Consider the following 16,434-nt stretch of genomic DNA (forward strand, 5'->3'; position numbering starts at 1 on the left):
GCTGTACATATACTCAAAGCTTGATGAAAAACAATCCCGACAACTTTATTTTGACTATGTGTATCATTTTCCCTTCATGACGTTCTTTCAAGGAAAAGACTTGCTATTAAAAATATCATACAGCTAAAGCTTTGGCCTTCCTTCATTTAATTGCACTATTACGAAATCTCTACACCTTCGCAGAGTTATGCAACTGAACCAAAAGCATCTTCCTGAAGTAGGACACAACCAAAAAAATATTCCATCACATCTATTGTATAATACTTAATCGATATTCTTCCTTTTGCAGATGCTTAAGAATTCGAGCGCATTTTAGCTGTTGACTTTAGGAAAAAAATATATTTGCATGTGAGCTTTTCCTTCTATACCATTTCCGCTACTTCTGCGGAATTTCAATTATTACAGTTTTTTCTGCAATGAGAAGTTCTGGGGTATAAAGTTACTCATTCGCAAATAACAAAAAATTCTTTTGAGCTTTACAATCACATAAAACATATTTGGAAATAGATTTAATGGCATTATATCTACTGTAATTCTATATTACAAAAAAAGTGAGATTATCAACTATAAACTAAAATGAAGTTAATTATGGCATTGTGTATATAATTAATTTTAAAATTTGAATAAATCAGAATCGAAAAATATCAAAGAATTTTATTGATTGAAATTATAACCAAAACTATATAGGGGAGGGTAAGGCAATTTCACGCATGCATTACTTTCGAAAGTAAAATTTTTCTGTATATTTTCAGATAATTTATCACTCAAAAGACACTAACATTGGATAGTCAGTTTGAATATGGTTCATATTCGTTTAGCAAATAAGTCCTAAAGAAAAGTTCAGCTGCGTGAAATTGCTCCACTCTCTCCTATGCAAATATAGTTTTATATTAGCCGTGCAATTAAATTTCAATCCATTATGTAAATAATAAAAAGTACATAAAATTTTTTAAATGATAAACGTTCAGATTTTTTTTCATATGCCAGTGAAATTGTCAATTTAATTGACTAAAATTATTAAAATAATTTCTGATTTATATTGATAATTATAAAATTTTTATTAGGTAGTTGAAATTATCTGGTAAATATTATTTTTTAAGCAAATAATTCGATGTTTCATGTGATGTGTGTGTAAAACTTATAAAACGTGTTTATTTAAAAAAAAATTAATAAATTAAATTAACAAAACTGCCATAATAATTTTTCCATCTTAAAAATTCCAAATTTTTGACGTGTGTTACTTCTTTCATTGATTAAAATATTTTTCGCATGGTGCTAAATATTTATTTCTATAAAATATTTCAGTCTAGTCGCTTTCTTGTTTTATTGGCTTTAGCTTAAAAATCTTCAAAGATTATGTAAATGAGAAAAAGCGAGAAAATCAAGAATATTTCATAAAAATAATACATACTTAAGTCTAGAGCGCGTGGCCTATTTGACAAATGTCAACCCAGTCGACGGCCATAACCCACAAGTCCTAATCTTTTGTGTCTTTGACACGCCCAACCCCTACCATCCTTATGCGTGCTGAAAGGTTACTTTGGGGCTTTTATTGTTAGGTAAAATGTCCTCAGTCTTCAGTGAGTGAGCATCAGTCGCCGTGGACAGTTCATTCTCATGAAGTGAAAAATGGGTGGCACCTTCAGTTCTCCAATTTCCTTCTAAGTGTTTGTAATTTTATTTAGGTGAGCCTCATCTGGGCTTACTGTTTTCTAAAGAATAAATTCAATCACAAACCCAACTCTATGTTATGATAGATTAAATTCGAACTAAATTTTGTTTCGCTTGATAAAATTTGAAAATAAAACATCATTTTAAGTTAATATTGTGTTTATCAGAAGATGGACGGAAACACTAGATCTCACTTGATTTTCGAATTTTATTCTTTACTTTTATTTATTTTATTAGTATTGCGTTTGTCATCAACATCATCATTCAACCGTTTATCCCTGAGGTCGAGGGCCCATGACATCCAATTCAGCAGTCTACGCTTGTCGATCCTCCGCTACTTCAGGAAGATGTTCAGGTTCGATCCCAAAGCGCTCCAAGGCAAGATTCAGAATTTGATTCAACCACCTTATCCTACACAGAAAAAAAATTGTAAAAATGTTCGTAAATGTTTGTGAATTCCTATGGGGGACTTACGAAATGTTCGTAAATCGTATAACCCAAAAACAAGTTCGTAAAAGTTTGTGATTTTTCACAAACATTGTTCGTAACATGATCACTTGATTAGCATTTTTTGTACTATTACAAACATTTGTTTGTAAATATTCGCACAAAAGATGTTAGTAAAATTTTGTCATTTGTTCGTAAATATTTGTAAAATGTTCGTCAGGCAAACAAACATTTACGAACAAATAACAAAATTTTACGAACATTTTTTGTTCGTAAGTGCTCGTCAAGTGATCATGTTACGAACAATGTTTGTGAAAAAAGTACAAACTTTCACGAACTTGTTTGTGGGTTATACAATTTACGAACATTTCGTAACACCTCCATAGGAATTTACAAACATTTAAGAACATTTTTACAAAATATTTTTTTCTGTGTAGGTCAACCTCGAGGTCGAAGCCTCCTCACAATGGCTTGCATAGCTTAAGTAAAACCTAGATAGGAGCCGGTATAAATATTTCAGTACCACTACGTTCTCCGATTGGTTAATGCGGTTAAAGGTTAAAGTGATTTAGAGTTCTGATCAACCAGAACTCTTTTCTTACCATTTACCTGCCTATTTTGGAGGATGTATTTTTTTTTATAAAAATGTTTCAGTTTGTGATGCTCGAACTCACGAGTTAAAGCTCCCCTTAACTTTTTTTTTTCAAACCATTTCAGATAGTATTTGGGTCCATAATCATTAACTATGGATTTAAAAGTGATTCACAAATATTTAGAAAACCATTTCAAAATTGGAAAGTTAAAAAATCCGTTTTTGAAATAACCTAAAAAACACGTTTTTGGACGGGAGCAGGATGTGAGGGAAAAAACTGAAAGAAATATTATTTCAAACACTTCCTTCTGAATTATCTTTGACATTCTCACAATTTATATAAAAAAAACCCAACATTCTTATAGCATTGAAAACCAAAAGTCGATCTCTCACTGTTTTGTCCTAAGACCGAAAAATTTATACGAAAAAAAATAAAAATATTCGAACAAAATAAACCAACAAAATAACTTAAATTAAATAAATCAATGCGGTACTTTATCGGTTTATTAGGAGAAAGTGGTCTGCCTTTAAATATTTCATTTTTCTCTTATTTCCTAAAGCAAAAATCCTATTCTATAAACTATAGTTAATTCTATAAATTATTTTATATTAACTTCGATTATCAAAAAAGAATATTTGCTTTTTGAAACAAGTGAAAAATTGATATATTTAAAGGCTGCCGCATTCATTAGATGCAGTTGGGTTGGGAATTGTTAGATCTATCAATAAAATCTATAATTTTACCAAATCTCTTGGGAAATAAGCCCTATAGAGTGGTTTAGTTTTAACCTTCGAAAACTCGAAGTTTGTTTAGAAAGTTCAAGCTTTTAGAAACTAGGCTAAGCCTTGGTAGGTAAAGGCCGCTTTACGATATAACCTATATTACCCGGTATAAAATAAAAGAGAGAACCGATAATAATACTGCTCTCTTGGTATAGTTTCGGTAATAATAATTATTGACAATTTTCTCAAGGTAAGAATTATCCTTGAAAAAAGGATAAAATGCAAAAATGAGCGACAATAAAAAGAACATGAACCATGGAGAGTTAAATTTAAAAAGTCGCGTCTCTAGTATTTTATGATTTTACAAATGCTATTTCACTTGAAATCAAAAAGTAAAATCAAAAGCTTAATACACTTTTTTATTTCTATTTTATTTCTTTATTTATTAACATATTCTTAGAATACTACGCTTTTTCAGCTACAAAGAGCAGTGCTAAAATTTGGCACTACTTCACAAACATCAGACAAACATTTTAATTTCAATGTAAAAAAGAATGGTTAATGAAATCAAAAAGAAAATAATCTATAAATGCCACAATAAAATGTTTAATGAAAACATTTTAGGGGAAGGCAAAACAAGATACTTAATTACAAGTATAAATGGTTTGAGTATACATATGCGATTTTCACACCCATCCATGACAAGAAAAATTAATTTGTAATTAATTCATAAGAGAAGTCGCGAGCGCGTAAAAAGTGCATTGCGGTGTGTGTGGTGCTAAATCGAGCATTTTCCGCATCAATTTGCTTTTGTTGCAAAGAGAACCTTGGGACAATATGTGAGAGAACTTGGAGCAAGAAGCCAATATATCAGGAAATAATATTTTGCCGCCAGAATGTGCACGAAAGTTGTTGGCATTCACACGGCGTCTGATGTCGTGTGTATTTAGTGATTTAACTTGATAGTTTATTGTATTATTTGTAACCACCAGACGAACCTCAAACTGAACACACTAATCATGATTATGTAAGAACTTGGACAAGTGGAATTCTTTTCCTCGGTCTTTTTTTTATTTTGGGACTTTTCCTCCTATGAAGACAATGCGTTTTATTATGGATTTTCTGGCCTTGGAGGACACACATACAGAGAATATTTTAAGAGGATTTTTGTGCAAATAGCATTCAACAAGTTCTCGACTAAAAGTCCACCCACAAATTTTTCTTTCTCGTGTGAGCTTTTTTTTTACTCTCACCATCTCCTTGTTATATAAGCACGGAGGACAATCTCTCATGGAAATGTCCCTTACTCAATCATCCAGACTTTCCCTCGGCAAATTGTGCCAAAAAAGCAGTAGGATGAGATACAGGGCTTTGGAGCTTTCGTATCTGTGAGGGCTTTTATCTGAGCTAAGTCAGTGTCTCATTGGCGGCTCATGAAAGCATCTCAATGTCTTTTATCGTCTGATTGAGCCATGTAATACCAGAATATAGAACTCTGATTATGTAATGAAAGTTACACAACAGAAAGTCTATGGAAGGAATTTCCACCAAAATTAACACATATTCCTTCACAATTTTTCCTGAGATATTTTTGGCTAGGAAAGCTAGACGTTCTGCATGGGATTTCATTTAATTTTTTTTTTAGAACGTTATACAACTCACCGGCTTTTCCAGGGATGAACCCCTCAAATGAACTTTTTTTCCGTGAGAAATTGTTGGTATTTCTCTGATTTTTCCACTTTCTCACTTCACAGCAATAACAAAGGATGATCAAACTGACCAAGGATGAGCTCAGGATCAAAATTTTTATTCTAATCACCACCAAGAGCTCACGATAAAACAAGTGCAGTGCCCAAAGTGGCCAGCAAAGTGCTCTGGAGGCCAGAAGTTGACTGAGACAGAGTGTTTACATAACATGACGATGACGTTGTCGTGTGATAACCACTCCGAACTTCGTATAGGATTCGTACGAAGGAGAGGTAATTTGAAACTCTCCAAGGAAAATTTTCTCTAACATTCCCCGGGAAAGCTCCAACGAAAGAAGCTTAATTTGAGAACTCGTAAAAATCCCCATAAAATTTTTCATTAATTTTTTTAAATTTCTCCATTTGCTTTTTGGAATTGGAAAAGAATTTAGTTTAAATTAGGTTTTTTCTTGCGGTGGAGAATTTTCCAACCCTGGCCGGGTTTTTCGTTACATGCGCATTACAGTTTCACGAAGAATGAAAACTTGCGCTGTTTTTTTATACGTCTTTTTGCATGTTCGGCGGAGAATGAACTCCACTCTCGTCTATATTAATAAGATATAGTCTCTCTGACGAGACTAACCCCCTGGAAATGACCCCCAATCCCTAGGAATCACCAACATATAAGGCTCAATGGGGCCCCAGACGGAAATCGATTTTGGGAAAATTGTGGAGGCTGCAGAGTTGGACACAAGGCAATTTTGAGTGATTGGAGGATTTAGAGGAACAAGTTCTCAATTTTATGATGTTTCATCATACTAAAACATTATATGTCGCGTTACTCAATGGACATCATGGACGGTGGCGAGTTTAACTGAAACGCACAAATTTATATAGAGAATGTCGGATGGTTTGCAATTTAAATATAACGACTTTTCTAGCAGAAAATATAACTTCTAATATGAGATTTCCTGTAGGAAAATTTTTAGCACTTTACTTGCGGTAAATAAAATTAAACGACTTGCTGTATTGAATGATAAACACGATAAACACTTTCTCCAAAATTATTGAAGTGCACTTCATTGGTTAATGATACAACACTCGACCTTTATCAAGTGTCTCATTTTCTTCACATTTCCAGCAACTAACTGTCATTAACGTTGCTTGAGACGCATTCAGAGAGCTTGACAATTTTTAATCTCACAGAATTTAGGACTCATAACTTCATACCAGTATCACATACCATTTCCTGTATTCTTTGAATATTGTTTATTATTTATAATTAATTAAAGGAATTTAACATCTTAAAGACCTTTAAAAGCCTTGAAACGGTTAGAAGGAAGTGGGGCACCTTTGAAATTCGGATTTTTCACCTATTTTTAAATAAAATTGAGCCTTATCGTGATATAATTTAGATGCACAAATAGATTTAGAAGCTAAATTACATTATGATATGGCTCAGTTCTACATAAACATAGGAGAAAAATCCCAATTTCAAAGGTACCCACTTTCAAAGGTACCCACTTTCAAAGGTGCACCACTTCCCCCTCACCTTTTAGAACGAAACCCTTATCACTAACCGAGAATAAACAATAAAATGCGCGAAAAAGCGTCTTATACTTCGCGAAATGCTCGACCTTATGACATAGATGCCATAGCTTAAAAGTACTTCCCAACATTTGTCATTTACCGGTTCAAAACCGATTTGAACAGATTTATAAATTACTCGGAAGATAGTACAAATTAGCTTAGGTGAATACAATAAATTTTCGGAAAAAGTTAGTTATGGTGCTATTCAAATGAAAAAATGAGCATGTTTTTTTAGCACATTACTGTTCTCAAGTACTAAAAAGACAATGACTGTTCCCACATGTTATTTCAATTAATGTCAGATGACATTGCGATCGGGTGAAATCTTGCTCGACGGGAATATTCGAATTCGGATTTCAGTTGGGGGAAATCGACAAGATTAATTTAATGTTTTCACTTTCATAGTATTTTCTACATTTTCTTTATCATGATTGACAAGATGTAAGGTTCTTCTCTCTACACAAAATTTCATATTTTCCCCAGTCCTCGTCGTGTTTCAAAATCACCAAATAGTCATGACAGGAAGCGAAAAAAAAACAAAAGTTCAACCAAAATCCGAATTCGAATATTCCCTCCGAGCAAGCTTTCACCCGATCACAATGCCATCTGACATTCTGTCAGTGTGGAGTAATCTGTCATGTCAGCTTGGTAGCGTGATGCAGTTGGATGGCCTGGAGTTGGCAACTTTAGCCACAACCGCGGGTTTTCCCAGATTTTCCATGAGTTTTCTCGTGAATTTTCAGTGGTGTAAAGCCGGCGAGCAGCATTAATATACTCTACTCATTATTTTCCTTGAAATGGTGTATGGGAACAGACATGGTCTTTTTTTAGTACTTGAGAACAGTAATGTGCTAAAAAAAACATGGTCACTTTTTAAATGGAGTAGCACCATTAATCGCTATATAATCTGTTCATTACTGTTTCATTGTTTGGAGCTGGTTCATTTAAGACCGTTTCAATTCCAATTATTAACCGTATCGGAGTATAATATTTTTTACAATGTAATCGTGCTACAAAGTCGTATAGCGCATGCTCATTGTAGACCACCCAGAAGCGCCTTCCCCGCAATGTGATTGCTTCTTCCGTGCTCCCAGATTTAAGGACTGACGCGAGGAATTTTATTACGTTATGTCACGTGTGAAAATGTTTTTTATACTAGATTTTCAGTTTATTACACCCGGGCGGGATTCCAGCTCGCACCTGCAAGAGTTGAGTCGCAGATCTCATTCGCTCAAAACAAAACGATTGTACCTATAGTGCCACTGAGATCCCCGGCCCTGCCAATGAGCCCAAACATAATCCCATTTGGTTAGGAAAATGAAGCTTTTTAACCTTAGACCTTGAAAAAAACGGATATTAAAAATGATTCTACGTTATTTTCGTATATAGACGAAGCGTCCACTTAGGTAACCTCTGGTAACCTCTAAAACAAATCTAAAGATTAGGAAAAGAAGTTGTTTCCGAGAAATCCCAATAATAGGTAGTTAAATAAATAAATAAATAAAAATAAATAAATAAAATAAATAAATAAAATAAAGGGGTGGCAAAGGGTCCCGAGCTTTGAAAAGTTCTAAACCTCGCGTTTTAGATGCTGTACCTCAAAACTACTTTCGTATTATTTAGGGTTTATCGGTTCTCAAACGATTTGAACAGATTCATTAATCACTCAAAAGATCCCACAAAATCATTTTAAGAATAATAAAAGTGATTTTCGGACAAAAATTATTTATCGGTTACCAGTTCATTTTCAATTTTGAACTGTTTACGGCGTTATCACACTTGCACATTAAAATTTTAATGTGATTCACATTAATTGTCGCTTGTGAGCGTCCAAATATGTTATTTGTGTCTTTGAGTCACTTAATATTTGAGGTTTTTCTATTTATTGATAAAGAAGTGGACTTGGCCTGCAAAAATAAGTTTAAATTTACCTAAAGCATCAATATTTTTCACATTAAAAAATTAAAGAGAAAATCGTATTAATTTTTCGCATTAATGCTATAAATCAATTTATATCAAATTTTGCGGGCCAAGTCTACCTTTTTATCAACAAATAGATCAAATTTTGAATATAAAATGATTCAAACACACAAATGACACATTTGGACTCTCACCAGCGACAATTAATGTGAATCATATTAAAATTTTAATGTGCAAGTGTGATAACACAGTTATACCAGATTTATAAATCACTCAAAATATTGCCCAAACTACTTTAGGAGCAATTTTATTGAATTTCAGGTAAAAACTAGTTATCAGATTAGGCTTGTCAAGAACTTCAAACAATCTCAAGCTTTCGGTTGATAAAAACGCTTTTTATCGCTTTTATAATTTTTGACATTAAAAACCCCATTTATTAGTATTGAATTGATCCAACAATAATTTCGTATATGAACGAAAATAAGGAGTATGTTAATGGTTCCAGGGTTGACTTATGGGGGGTTCCTCGAAGGTCCTAAGTCGCTATCTCTGACCGTTTGGGCTATAGTCGTGGATGGATCCCCTTAATTACCCCCTTTTTTACCCTCTTCCTTGCTGGACACATTTACGACCTAAGCGGAGAGACGGCTTATCGAAATTATAAATAAAATTAGATTACATTTCCATCAGTTTCTGACTAATCGGTCTTTCGGCTTAAGCCGAGTTAGTGGGAAACTTATGGAAATATAGACAATTTATTATTTTGATTATAATTCCGCTAAGCCGTCTCTCGGGTTAGCTCCTAAGTGTGTCCAGCACATTACCCCTTTACTAAGACTTGAGGTTTATTTTAATCAAAATCAAATCTTGTGATAAACTTATACTTTAGCATTAGCGACGATTAGAGAGGAGATTTGACTATGATTCTTTACAATTCCATTTTTATTTATTTTCTGTAGTTTTGAGACTTTTTCTACAATAGTCTTCTTTTAATATTATCATTTTATTTTTATGTTATGAGATTGAAATTGTCATGTTTAATTTAATGCTCAATTTATTATTTCAAGGGAATACGGACTAAAAAAATTATTAGCAATATTTTCCTGGAATATTTATCTTCTAATCAATTTTCACAAGTTACTACATAGAAAGCTCTTGTTCAGGAAAATAGCTTCCAAATCACATACTAAATCTGTATCATAATTTTCAATTTTCTCAACATTCTTTCGCTTCTCGCAATTTGCAAAAAAAAAATAACACAAAACAGTTCTACTGCGAAAATTCACGTGCAAAAAAGCTCCGTGAAAATTATTTTCCAATTTTTTCTCTGCACCAATTCTGCGGCTAACTGCAGAGAACCGTCCGAGTTTACTAGACTTTTTTTTTAAATCACAGCCAAAACCAACCCCCGGAACTGTATGTGAACATTGTGGTGAATTTTTATCTTTTTAATAATTCATTTGCAAGATTTAATTTAAATTAATTTCACTTGTGGGAACTATTAAGTGAATTTTGGTGTAGAATTTTCTCTTTAGTCTGACACATTTTTTCATTGCAAATTTATTCCATTTTTTGGTTTAATTTTATGAGTCAATTGCCATAAATTTATGCCACCACGAGAAATTCTTTCTTCTCACAGAAAAAAGATATATGGTGTTATAGCTTCAAGCTTACCCGGGAAAAAGCACTGGTTCTTTGTGTTAAACAAAATCCATGGACACCAGAGAGAGAAAAATGCAGAGTCGTATTTCTGCCAGAATAATCATCAATTTTTGATTTGATGCCGAGGGGAAATGGGTGAAAAATTTACTCTTGTCGATGCATTGGGAAAAAGAATGGCTCTTGGCTGATTACACCATGTGAAGTACGAGACAGAAATGTTAAAATTTATAGAAAATATTCCCAAGAGATGCAGATGACCATCCTAGAATATTCAGTCCAAGGCTATTGAGAAGACTGTCATAAAGTTGGGTGGAAGATACGAAGAACACTGTGCTGTGCATTAGATTTTCCAGTGAAGTTGGAGTGAAAGCTTTTATGATTCGACAATTTTCAGATCTGTTCACATTCGTTCTATCCTATCCAATCTTCAGACAAGCTCACATTGAACAATTGAGTAAAATAGCTGTGTAATTTAAGAAAAACAGCAATTTTTCGAGAATAAGAAAATACCCAAAAGAACAAACTTTCATTTCCTTCTTTAAATTTAGAACTATTTATAAGTATAAACGAAAATTTTATCTTTTCAAAAAATCTATAAATTGGATACTGTCTGTTTAGTCTTTATAATGTATTATTAATAATATAACTCTAAAATTTTAAAATAATTTCAAAGAATTGACATTGATGAATGAATTCGGTTTTAAGCAGATTTCTTAAGAGTCAGCTCTTTACCAGTCTTATCTAGGGGAAGGTTTTGCAACTTCGTAATGTTGCAGCTTCGTAAGAGTTGATTTTTTTCCAAGTGACTAAATGAATTTCATCAATGGATATATAATCTAAAAGCTAGTCCTACATCTCACATTTCCTGACAAACTGGGAAGCCTAGGCCTTTCTTCCTGGGTCCAAAAGGCAAAAATAAAAAATGGGCCTAAAATAGTAATTCTGATGTGTAACATTTTATGCATTTTTTCACACTTCAAGTGTCATTTCGAAAAAGCAACTATTCCAAGTTATAGAGGGTTTATTAGGGTTAATATTTACCGTGAAAATCTTTTGCTTGAAGGGGGTCGTTTTTGTGAGTGAAGGAAAATCCATAAAAACTACCACCCTTGCAGCTCAGGAAAATTGAATTTCGCAGCTTCGTAAAAACAGCTGTCAAAATTACTGACCACCGAATTTGAGAATTCATCACTGTTTTGAGTCACACTGTGCATGCCGCTCGGGATATTTGACTCATCAGAGATTCCACTGAATAAATTCACAAGAAAATTGGGATATTAAACAATTTTCACTAAAATCTCGAAGGAAATCACGCACTTCCCCATCAAAATGAGACTTCATTAGATGTTTTTATTTCACTTCTGTCAAATCAAACATTAAGCCTGAATCTGCTTATGGTAGGTGTGATTCTTTTATTGCCCATGCGATGCGCTTTGAGAATTTTTCATCCAATTTGCTTTGTTTTCACGCGGAATTTGTCACATTTTACTTTAAATTAATCACTGGTAATTCTAAGAATCACTGATGTTCAAAAAATGTTCTGTAAGACAGATTTGAGACATTAGAGAAAAATCAAGGGTTACAATAGGTGTGATTACTACTTTCTGATTTGTGCAGTGATGAAACTAGACTGCTTATGGTAGATGTGATTCTTTAATTGCCACTTCGAAGTATTTTGAGTATTTATCATTCAATTTGCCTTGTTTTAAAGTGGAACTTCCCACATCAGTTACGTCCGAAATATGTTCTGTAAGACCCATTGGAGGTGTTAGAGAAAATCCGAGGATTACATTAGGTGTGAATATGAGAGAATCATACCTAACCAAGCTCTTAACTGACTGTCAGAATGCAGGGAAAAAATTGTTTTCCGAGTGTCAAAAACATGTGTTAGAAAAAAAGCTTAAAAATGATTTTTAATGCGTGATACCTCCTACAAGCCGTGAAAACAAGTAGATGAAAGTTCCATCTAAGTAGTGATGCCCAAATTTTTGTGTCCGGTGTAATGTTTTCGGGGAAAGTGAGGCCTACAGAGGTGGGAAAAAGTGGTACGAAGCTGAGTTAATCAGGGCACCTTCGTAAAAAATGCCGCTACATTTTCATTTTCCTATAGAGGAAAATCCAAGGACTTCCAGAAGTTTTCTGAGGCAGAATTATGAACCCAATAAGTAAGAGAATTTTTTAATATAGTGATACAATTGATTCAGTGTGTGTGGAATTCAGTAAAAAATCTTAAATCTTAGACTCCTTTTTTAATACAAACCTTCAAAATCTTCCCCTATAATACAACTATAACAGCGAAAAATATTTATAAAAGACCAGAATTTTCTAAATGAATAAAAATAGCGGAAGTTGACCTATTAAGATGTTATATTTTCATAGGTAGTCCAATGCTTCAAATTTACTTTAAAAAAATCCATGAGTCTAATTCAATGAGAATATGGAAAAAAATTGAGTTGTTCGAAATTTCGGTCGTCCGAAAGTGAGGCGCTTCCCCCTACACCCAAATGGGAACATTCGACAGTTGATGACTGATCCAGTCGTAGGCGACTCAAGGGCAATCTATGACCGAATGATTCCATGGGTTTTATGAATTTTCTCAGGAAAAATATGTCAGTATTTCCCAATAACCCCTTGGTCCAATATGAAATCTGTGCGTGACTGCCTCAAACTCCCCTATTGAAGGCAAGTGCGCTTCTTCAAGTATTTGCTGAGTTTTCCTAAAATATCCTCTTGTCGCTCTCACCTGTTATCATCCACCAATTTCCTATCACGTCAGTTCTATGTGTTGTGAGCACTTATGGAGACACGAGGCCGGAATTTGGATTAAAAATAATTGCACGAGAGATGAAGCCTAAATAAATTCTATGTGGGTGTTCTCGGTGCGAAGTATTATGAAGATGGATTTGAAATTAAACATATCTGGGTTTCAACATTTTATCGAGGTGATAAATAATTCCAATCTGTGGGCAAATATTGGTTTTGCGTCGATTGAATTAAATGAGAAAATTGTTGAAACGGTGAGCGCGCGCAATATCAGGCTTCGTGTGTTGTATTTTCCTTCGACAATGAATAATTCTCTCAACAATGAAAAATGAATAAATAATGAGGTCACTTCTGAGTGTGATTTTTTTTTCTTTCATGTATATTCCACCTTTAGAAGCACCGGTTATATCACCAAACACCTCAAATTGAGGGTCATGGAGGGAGTGGGAAAAATTAATGAATGATTTTTCTTTTCACGGTGATGGGAATATTAGGAGCATTTTTCCGGGTAAGGGGGCAGATTTCCCACTTTGACTTCTATCCATCCTCCCTGTGTCATTTTCAGTGCATTGTGGAGTGTATTGGGGTCGAATTACATAAAAAATCAATTATTATGTAAGAGAAAATTATATAAACACGGTCATACTGAGAGTGCTATAAACTCATGCAAAACATTCACGTGTTCGCGTTTCAGAATGACGCGACTCAGGTGGAAGCTTATACAGGAGGTCATTCTAACATCTAAATGATTTTTTCCCTATCAATAAACGGTTCAAGAATTGCATGAGAAAATATACTTTTGATCTTCTTGTTCATGCACCTGTGCCAATCCCAAAGTTTTGGACATCACCACAACTGGACATTTATTGACCTAGGTTCAGTCAATTTCACGCCAAAACTTTTCGATTTTCCAAGCAATGTACCACGAGAGATAAAATCGCCGACGGAGAGGAGATTGATATTCAAGCGGGAGCACTTCCTCCAGTCCGGTAAAGTTTAATCTCAGATTTACGAAAAGGCATTTCTTTTCGAAGCACGCAATCGACACAGCTTAATGTTTGTCTGGCACGAGGATGAATGGCAAAAAAGAAAGCGTCATAAGCTGAGAATTCCCCAGGGAGGGCTCTCAGAAAAGCTTAATATGAACTTGCCCTGATTTTCATTAGATTCTCGTGCCGAGTTTCAATTACGAATTCAATAGAATATTATTTCTTTTTGATGAGATTCTCTTTTTTTTCTTACTGCTTTATAGTACTTTAGGCCACACATACACACTGAAAAAGAGAGTTCTTTGCAATAAAAACTAAAAACCAGCAATCGATCTTTAAATGTTTGGCCTAGTTTGGATGTCTAAGAAAATATTGTCGAATGGCAAGTTGTTAGATTTCCTTAAGTATTTTTTTGTTCGAATTTAAAGAGTGAGACTTAGTGGGAAGTGGGGTACCTTTCAATTAGGGTACCTTTGAAAATGGACTTTTTCACATATTTTTAAAAGGAATTAATACTTATCATCACGTTCCCGAAATGTAATTTTTCCGTTTCTTTTCTAATTGCTTTTGTTATTCACACATAAGTTGTAAAATTAGTGATCTCCAATTGATATGAATTATTAAATTCATTCAATAAATAAATATTTAATATTTAAATAATTCATTAAATATTTAATATTAGTGTTACAAATCCAGTTCAAATACCATGCAGGTATCATGTGAAACCGGAATTTTATTGATCGAGTTCTACGGAAAGACAAGAATACACTTTTACTTTTAACTTCTAAAAATATGTACATCGGAATATTCCGGAAACCATATTCAAGTCGAAGGGTTGTATTCAACACATAGACACTTTGGATTTTTTTTGTTCTAACCTTAAACGACAAAATACCCCATGTGAGCAGATTTGTATCCTGTGACCTCATAGACCATTATACGCTCAAAAAGAACAACAGAATTGTTTCTTTAATTAACTAGAAGAGACTGGGGCAAAAAGTCACAAATCCGATATTTTATTTTTTACAAGCTACTCGAGCGCTTCAAAAATTTCTAATTAGCACAGTTTTATAGGAAATTTACCGATCTACAACTTTGTGAAAGTCATTTTCTTCCATTTTGTTAGGAAATATATTTATCGAGCCGTTTTCTAAAAGGTAATTTTGTGATCATTCTCAAAAATGCTGGGGCAAATAGTATCAGGCATAAGATACTATTACATTTTAATTCGCTTTATTACGGGATTCCGTAAATTTAAGTAAAATACCTAGATTACATATTTTCATAGGAAATTTATTCTTCTACACCTTTGTAAAACACCGTTTTCACTATCTGAGCGAGAAAAGCGCATTTTAAGCTATTTTACAAAAAACACACAAAAGACTGCAAATCGTTTGACTAATGCAAACAAAAAGCGGCGAAACATAGCATTTTGACGTTTCTTTTCACCGTGGGACATCAGAAATTGTTTCGTTTTTTTGTTACTTTTTGCCCCATAGCTATTGTTACTTTTTACCCCAAGTGGTCGTTTTTAATAAAAGGATTTCTGGAGAAAAGGATCTTTGTAAAATTCTAAAATAGATAGAGGATTCGTATTCAAAGAATATCCAGATAATTTGGGAAATATTCACCAGTGCATCAAATTCAATATAAGTAGCTAATAATTGATATCTACTGCACGGAAAATATTTCAAAAATAGGGCTAAAAATTTCGATATTTTTTATTTTCTAAATTTCTTGTTCAAATTCTAACAAACTTATCTAACAAACAAACATTGAAGAAGATTTATGGAGGCTATCTCTAGAAAAAAAAATTAAGCCGCTATCTTATTTGTCTTGAAAGATATTGAATTTTAAAATTTTCGATTTGTGACTTTTTGCCCCAGTCTCCCATATTGTTGGCATGACGGTGTGACGGGTACGACAATACAAAATCCTATTGGGGCGTTCATTCCTTCTCGCCGAAATTTTTAAATGCTTACGATTTCATAGTTTCTCGGAATCCATAAAATCTAACATTTAGTTGATTATTTATTAATAGATTATTTTTAAATTAAGGCGGCGCTTATATTGTCCTATATACGAAATGCGGTACGATAAAGGACGATGCAACTGACGATATACATACCCCCTTTTACTGTTAGAAGTCCACAGGGAGAGCAGTGTATCTATATAACCCTTAAGCCTTAAGAGATCGTATTTTGGTCGAATTTTGGAAATCTAAAGTTTCGAGTTTTTTTTTTGGCGTCACACAGTTTGTCAGTTTATCCATCCGGCTGTCGTCTGCTCTAGTGACCAAACGGTTAGTCAAAGTGACTTGGAACATTTGGGAGCCTTCCGTCATAGATCGACACAAAGACTGTTAACATGCCCAACACTTTTTCTACACCTC

General features: G+C 33.7%; 1 protein-coding gene across 2 annotated transcripts in view; it reads right to left on the reverse strand.

Moving 5' to 3' along the window:
- LOC129801912 (LON peptidase N-terminal domain and RING finger protein 3) overlaps positions 1–16,434 on the reverse strand; it is a 143,504-nt gene that overhangs the window by 97,022 nt on the left and 30,048 nt on the right. Inside the window, exon 1 of one of the 2 annotated variants that reach the window (XM_055847352.1) lies at positions 5,096–5,322. The exons of the other annotated variant lie outside the window; for it this stretch is intronic. The gene's annotated coding sequence lies outside the window, so the exon portion shown is untranslated. Of the gene's footprint in view, positions 1–5,095; positions 5,323–16,434 lie in introns of those variants that run through there. 2 annotated transcript variants of the gene reach the window in all.

This window comes from Phlebotomus papatasi, chromosome 2, assembly GCF_024763615.1.
Source record: "Phlebotomus papatasi isolate M1 chromosome 2, Ppap_2.1, whole genome shotgun sequence".
NCBI classification, from domain to species: Eukaryota; Metazoa; Arthropoda; class Insecta; order Diptera; family Psychodidae; genus Phlebotomus; species Phlebotomus papatasi.